General features: G+C 46.0%; 1 pseudogene; it reads right to left on the bottom strand.

Annotated features, from left to right (window-relative positions):
- Positions 1-617: 617 nt before the first annotated feature.
- Positions 618-1,669, bottom strand: LOC143273231 (pre-mRNA-splicing factor 38A pseudogene; annotated as a pseudogene).
- Positions 1,670-7,364: the final 5,695 nt, after the last annotated feature.

Below are 7,364 nucleotides of genomic sequence, written 5' to 3' on the forward strand. Positions count from 1 at the left end.
TCTAATTAGTGAGTAAGAAGAGGGTTTATATGAGCGAGAATTGTTGAAGCCAAGGTTGGATAAAGCACCGGGACAAATAACCAAATGAATGGAAGCACAGGATCTATGAACCAAAGGCTGAGGGGCCCCCAACTGGATCAGGCCACCTGAACGGGTGAGACAGTCATTTGGCTTGATCTGTTTGGGAGGCAGCTGTGCATTGGTGCCAGGTCCTGGGCTCGTTGCATGAGTTGGCTGTTTGAATCCTGGGACTTATGCAGGGACACTTGGCTCGGTCTGGGAGGGGGGAATGGACCTACCTGGACTGAGTCTACCAGGTCAACCCCGGTCCTCGGGGGAGACCTTGATCTGGAGGAGGTGGGAATGGGGGGTGGGCTGGGGGGAGGGGTGGGCGAGAGGGGGAGAACAGGGGATTCTGTGGCTATTATGTTGAACTGAATGGTGTTGTAAAATAATAATAATAATAATAATAATAATAATAATAATAATAATAATAAAACCAAAAAAAATAAAAATAAAAATAAACAAAAAACAAAATAAGCATAGCTGCCTGAAGAGGAGATCTTGATGCTTTTACTAAACATATTCTTCTCCTATCCACAGGAGGCCATCCACAGGAGGACAAAAGTCAAAAGGAATCCATTACTCATTTCCTCTCCGGCTCTTCTTGTGGCTTTTCTTATTAGACCTTTCAGGAGACTTGGAGTGACTCCTGTGTCTGTGACTACGGTGGTGCCCTGGGGATTTAGAGCGGGATCTGTGTCGTCTGTCTCGGGACCTGCTTCGATGGCGTCGTAGACTCTTGCTCCTATGCCTTTCTCGGCGCGGAGAAGGGCTTCTTCTTTTGGGGGATCTACTTCGCCTCCTGGGAGACCGACTCCGACTCCTCCTGGAGCGCAGTGCAGGAGAACGTCGTGGCTTGTCCAGATCTCGGTAGCTTCTTCGGCGATGGTCAGGTGATGGGACTCTTTCCAGCTTCTCCTCTTCTTCTTCCTCCTCCTCTTCACTGGATTCCACATCATCCATGTCCTCTTCTAGAGCACTAACTCGGGGCTCCAGTTGTTCAGCTTCCTCCAGCACATAGCGTTTCTGTAGCCGGGGCAAAATGATATCACAGACTCTCTCACTGTGCAGAAGTTCATCAATGAACTCATCTACGTGCATCAGTTCAAACTCCCCATTCCGGTTCTGGCTCTTGATTTTTCGATAGTCATTGTACAAAGGCTCCAGGTACTTGTAGCAATCAATTGCAGTTCCTGTGAGCCTCATGTAAAGTGCCCCCAACATCCGGACGTACTTGAAATCTTCGTTTTTTATGAACTCAACAATGATATCCTTCTCAGGTTGAATCTGAAGCATCTTCAAGGTTAAACACAGAAAAGGAGTTGGCTTTATGTTTCCACCATAGACACCACCCACAAACCTTAACTCCATGGCTTTGTCGACTACAAGTTCAGCCGTGAGGCCAAAGCACTCTTCTTTCCAGTACTTTGATTCATAGATGCGCGTGCGAATGATCTTCTCCACCAGATACTGAGGGTTGGTGCCATGGATGCTGTGGGCATCCTTGACCGTACGGTTCGCCATCTTAGAACGCTTTCGATTCTATTTCCGTGGGCTTCTTCAATAGGTCACCTCCGGGTTTTAAAAAACAGACGTGCAGAGGCGGAGGAAACCCTTCTAAGATCTGCAGGCCAGCAGCTTGGAACGGGAAATGGTGGCTCTGCACCCTTTCCTGGGACTAAGCAAGACTGGTCTCAGAGTTGGTGGAAGCACGTCAGGAGCCCGTGGTGGGCGTGGCGAGGCGGTTGAGAACGCCAATCAGAACCAAGCTGTGGGCGGGGTCATGGCTGGTGGCAGGAAGAAAAGTTTTCTCCTCTGATGTGTGCCTGGGCTGGAAGTGGTGGGAAGCACAGGGAATTCGCCAGCCCTGGCTTGGTGAGTGCGGCCCCTGGCTCTTGGGGCGCGGTCTTTCTCCACAGACTCACAGATTTCGTTCCACACACGTACACCCGGAGCCTGTTCAGTGGCGGGCACACCCTCCTTAGTTCTTTTGTGTGTTTCCTAGCATGACACAGCCATGCCTTTCCCAGCCTCCTCTAATGATTCAAATTTCCTACTGTTACACTGTAGCGGCTCCAATGCATTCCTGTCGAGTCTCTTGTCCCAGCCATTAAGGGCAGCTGTTCTCCCTACCCTCAGTCATTTCTCCATGTATCCTGGGCTTCCTGTTGCTGCTTCTTGATAGAAGACTTTTTCACAGCTCAGCTGGTGTGCTGGTTAGAATGCCAATGACCCCTATAGACTCATTCATATATTTGAGTGTTTGGTTCCCAGTTGGTGGACTCATAGGAGGCATGGTCTCATTGGAGAAGGCATTTCAATGGGGATGGGGTTTAAGGTTTCAAAAACCCACGCCAGGCCCAGTCTAACTCTCTGGCTCCTGCTGGTGTGGTGGATCAGGGCGCAATCTCTCAGCTGCAGCAGGAGCCCACAGCACCATGCCTGCCTGCTGCCATGCTGCTCACCAGGATCATGACCCATGGACTCATCCTTTGAAAACTGTAAGGAAGCTCCCAATTAAATGATTTCTACCACAAGATGTCTTAGTCATCGTGTCTCTTCACAGCACTAGAACAATAAGTAAGAGAGCTGGAGGAGGGGTGGAACCCATGTGCTTTGTCATTCACTGCACCTTCATTCAGAGACCCTCTGCTGGTAATTTCCAAGGCCATAGCAGATATGTGAAATAAAGATGCTGAGGTGCATTTCTATGGAAGGAAGTATGGAGTGAACAGGAGCAAGTGGAAGCGGGGAACAGAGGCTCAATTTTCATTGAAACATCTGCAATGGGACGCTCCTTCACACCCATTCAATACAGTCAGCCTTAGGAGCCATAATGCCAAGTGGTCGAAAAGATAGGAAGACATTGACATCCTCACATTTGTCTTGAGGAGATGCAAAAGAACAGTCATGGATGACAGTTTGGCATTTGCATTAAAAGTTAAACACGCGTGTGTTAAAAGATTCAGCAGTTCTTCCTGACATCTTTAGCCCATTGAAAAGAAAATACTGCTCTCAAAAACCTGTGTTTGAGATGTTCACAAGGACTTGAGAGAGAGAGTAGTTAAATCAGATCACTCAGGTGGTCCTGAACTGGGTAGTGGGTAATATGTGTTGCCTGCATATAAGGAATGACACAGTAAAACAAGAGACAACAGGCTTGAATAGCTCCTACCTAATAGTAGGACGAGATACAAATGATTCCTTATCTGTAATAAGAGGACCAGGGCTCTGAGGTTTTTAAATTCTGTGGAGTTGCCAAACTGTTCCATCAGAAAGTATTCAAGTGGTTGTAGGGAGCAGAGACCAGAGACATAAAGGATCAAAGGCTGAATTTTCCAATGAAATAATTATTCTCATCCTTGAAGGGGCTTGTTGCTTATCTCTTACCCTTATACAGATTTACCAAGTTATGATGTTAAAAGAATATTTAACTGACAACAACAAATTTTCTAATGGTAAGGGCTACTCTGAGTATAAAAACTCCTTGGTGTTGTGTCCTGTTCATCCTCAGAAATGCATACCTCCACAGAAGTGTGTTTATAGCAGGAGCTCAGTAATGCCTTCAGGCTCCCCTGGAAGTAAGAGTCACATCTCATCTTTACTCATAGGAAGGGTTCTTCTCGCTACCAAGCCAGAGAGCCTGGCTAAAAATCCTCATGTCTCTCCTGCCCCCTGGTGTTTGAAAAGGGCATTGCAGGAATCACCCCTGATGATGGGTTATTGGTTTAAAACAGCAATGTAAGGACTGGGTACCTGTTTTCCTGGGTCAGGGAGTAGTTGCACACCCTTTTAATCTCAGGCCTAGTTTTAAGGACTGTGTGATGTGTCAGGACATTTGGGTTGTGAAGTGAACTTTAGGACAATCAGTAAAATATTGTGAGTGCAACCTTTCTCAAATTAAATAAATAATAAATAAATAAATAAATAAATAAATAAATAAATAAATAAATAAATAACATAAAGCATGCTTTTCTGCCTGGAATCTTGTTACTGTGCTCACATGGGGATGGGTATAGAAGAAGGGAGCACAGGCTGGTGTGGAAGGAGCTTGAGTTCTAATCCCACAGTAGCTTTTGAGCTGCAACATCCAGACATATTGAACAGCAACTCTACAAGAACTAGGCAGGGAGGCACTGGCTCATTCTTCCAGTAAGAGAACAGAAGATTTTCAACATCCCCAATGTGTGTGTGCACCCTGACAATCTTTAGTGTACACTGTGTGACCAGAATGAAACTGTTCCCACTTCCCCATGCTGAAAAGTGACAGCCAGAGGAGCCATCCCACCTCCTCACATGATTTTACAGACAATGGGGACCATTAGGTACAATTTGTGTCCAAAGAGAACATTAACCTATGTGAGGCAGAGGGGTATGAATTGTGTCTCTTGAGAACCTCAGCAGTTCCCAGGAACAAGGCACTTTCCCATGCCTTCTTATCCTCATACTGCTTGAGTTCACAAGGTGAATAGAGAGTCAGCAGGCCAGGACAGGGTGAGGGCACTCACTGTGCAGACAGTTTCAGGGAAGATGGAGATGATAACGGGCATCTGATTCTTCCCACACTACCTTAGGTCACAGTGGAAGAGTCTTGGAGACACAGACGACGTGACATGTGAAGCACACTTGTGGCACAGGCAAATAATTCCATTTCTGTGATAGCATACATAGAGATTTAAAATTTCTAAATTGTTGTCCTTTTCTTACCCCAGAAAAAAAGAAAGCAGCTAGGTGGTTGCCAGGAAACATGGTTCAGGACAATAGCCAGTGTAAAGGGTGGGAAGGAACTGTTTTGAGTGACAGAAACATCCTCACACTTTAATTGGACATGGTTACAATGTCTCATACATTTGCTCAAAATGACAAAGGTATTCGTATAAATGGCTGGATTTGATCATCTATGGATCACTTTATAGTGAAGCCCTTCAAAAATAATATGGCTATTGAAATTCTAAAGTGTCCTGTGAGCTCCCTAAGCACACACAGGGATGTTTGCAGGAGGAGCTCACTAATGCCTTCAGACTGCAGTGGAAGCATCAGGCAGCCATTCTCCTGCACTCAGAGGAATTGCTCTTCCCTCTCCCAGCACCTCAGTCGGGCTGTGCTGTATCCTTGTCTACCCGCCCCCATGGTGTCCAGGGTCAAACATTCAAGAACACCTGACAGAGGAATAAATCTGAGTATGCTTAGGTCTGCAGCACAATGGAAGATCTTATAATACTCCTTTTTAAAAACATCTCTCTACAAAAGTAATGTTGTCTGATGCAGATAATCTGCAAAGACATTATTGTGTTGGAATTCTTTTTTTCTCTAACTTTCCTCTTAGTATATACTAATGATACATAATAATGGGTTTCATTATGACATTTGCAAACATGTGAATGAGGTTTTAGTTACTTTTCATTCCTCTACTACTCTTACTGTTCATCTTCTCCTTTTTGCTGTCAACTGGTCACTCTTGTACTTTATTGTCTTTTAAACAGTTGTTGATCATTCAGTCAGTTTATTATAGTAACTAATTGGATAAGGGTTTATTTACAGGAGTATGGGCGGTTTGCTGGTAGCAACATCACTAAAGGAAATGTCTCTTTCCTCCCCAGTATCCATCACCCACCTAGAGATGCTGAGGAAGGGATGGACTTCCTGAGCCTGTTGCCCCAGCAACCCTTCATTGCCTGAACATCCTCAGGATTTTGTTGTATGAACAGATTCTTGCCAGATTGCCAGACTTCAGTTGGAGAGTCTCCTATTTCTTCTTCCTCAACAAGACTCCTGGATTATTAGACTTGTTCCACTACACCCTTCTCACACCTATCTTTTAAGGTAATCCTAGGGAGCATGTGTTGGACACTGTCACCTTGATGTCCCTGTGGATGAGCCAGATCTGGGTGTGATAGAAGAGGATGTGATACAACTCTGTGTCTTCTTACAGTTGTCTGTGGTTCAGAGTCCAGTTACGTGAACCAAAACTGTACAGAAGAGCAATAATGGAATGATTGCACTAGAGCTTGTTGACTATAATGCCAAGTGACTATTAGAATCCAGGAATCTACAGGTTAGTGTCTCAGGCTGAGGGAAGTATGGCTTCCTTAGAGTGTCTCTGACTAGGCAGGGCATGTGGCAGGAATTTGTGAGTTCACAGTAGAATATCTAGGAAGAGGAGGCATCAAGGTTTGCTTACACACTCTGCCCTGGTACTCTCTTGGCTCAGTTTCTGGAAGGGCCTGAAGACTTTGCTACAGGACCTGACCACATTCTTTTTGCCTTAGAAGCCAAGTTGCATCTTTGCCCAAGGTCAGACACATTGACGGAACTCTGGGCCTCTCATTTTAGCACTGTGCTGTAAGGCTGCACAGCTCTAGTTCTGTTTTGGGACAGGAAACTTTTCAGAATCCTTTTGAGGGCACTCGGGTAATTCTCTGACCAATGTGATAAGTCATAAGATCCTAATGATGTCTCAAAGGTGTTAATAATTTCATGGTTATCCAAGGGTTCTCAGCACCAACAACCACACTCTAACCACAGCCACACATAGAGAAGGGAAATGACCCATTTGTTCCTCTGTTCCTGGCCATCTGCCTTGTCTATCTGACCTCCAGGCCCAACATTCATCAGATTCCCTCACACTGTTCTACTCCTGGATGCTGAGTGTCCTTGGGCATCACTGACCTGTGTGTGCTGCAGGACCACCTGTGGGCTTTAGTTGAGGTATTATCCCTCACAGCTGTCTGTCATTACTCATAAGCTCCTTCCTCCCGGATCCATTCCCTCCTGCCCTCCCAGTCTCTGACTCTGCAAAGTTTTGCAGCTCTAACCCTGTCCCCATCTTCCCCTTTCAGAGTCTCACACTGAACACACAGGAGGAGAAGCAGAAGCCCACAGGCTACATTCTTCAGAAAGTCAGGAAGTTAATCCAGTGGCATGATCAGTTAGCTCAGTGGTTCTCACCCTTCCTAATGCTGTGACCCTTTAAGGCAGTTGTGGTGACCCCCAACCATAAAATTATTGTGTTGCTGACAAGCAGAGAGCTTTCATGGGACTGACCTAGGCTCTCTACATATATGTTACAGTTGTGTGACTTGGTCTTCCTGTGGGACTCCTAGCAGTGCGAGCAGGGGGTGTCTGACTCTGTTGCCTGCTTTTAAGACCCATTCCTCCTGCAGGAATGCTTTATCTAAGATTGGGGGAGGAGGGGCTTCCCGGTCTCACTGCAGAGTGATATACCAGGGCTGACTGACATCCATGGGATGCCAGCTGGTATTTGAAGAGAAAAGGAGGAGGAGTGCGTGGAGTGGAGGGGA

Source organism: Peromyscus maniculatus, chromosome 5, assembly GCF_049852395.1.
Source record: "Peromyscus maniculatus bairdii isolate BWxNUB_F1_BW_parent chromosome 5, HU_Pman_BW_mat_3.1, whole genome shotgun sequence".
Taxonomy (NCBI): Eukaryota; Metazoa; Chordata; class Mammalia; order Rodentia; family Cricetidae; genus Peromyscus; species Peromyscus maniculatus.